This window comes from Belonocnema kinseyi, chromosome 6 (assembly GCF_010883055.1).
Source record: "Belonocnema kinseyi isolate 2016_QV_RU_SX_M_011 chromosome 6, B_treatae_v1, whole genome shotgun sequence".
NCBI classification, from domain to species: Eukaryota; Metazoa; Arthropoda; class Insecta; order Hymenoptera; family Cynipidae; genus Belonocnema; species Belonocnema kinseyi.
Window position 1 is genome coordinate 72,812,827 of NC_046662.1, and position 450 is coordinate 72,813,276.

Below are 450 nucleotides of genomic sequence, written 5' to 3' on the forward strand. Positions count from 1 at the left end.
CTCCCTTCGTTTTCATTCCCGTTTTGTGATCCACCCATATCAATGTAGAAATGGCGTTCACAAACCTGTCTTTTGTTGGAAAAGTAGATAATTCCTGAACATCTTTATAGGAACTGTTGATCCACCATATGAGAGCATACTTTTTGCGACCCATAATGAGAAACGCAATTCAATCCTTTATTTTTAAAACACTTTTTTAACTAGATTGTATAACGAATTCACGGATCACGTAGTACCTGCTGCTGAACGATCATCGATTTTCGAATCGACCCGTGGTATGCGCGCGCGTACTGTACATAACCTTCAAATTTCGTAAAAAAGCGGAAACCCAGAAAAGGACTGCACATTTGTAATATTTTTACTTTGGGATTAATAGTGTTTAAAAATATTCAAGAGACTATATATAGAGGTGTTATTTATAAAATACTATAAAAATTTTAAGGAGAATAT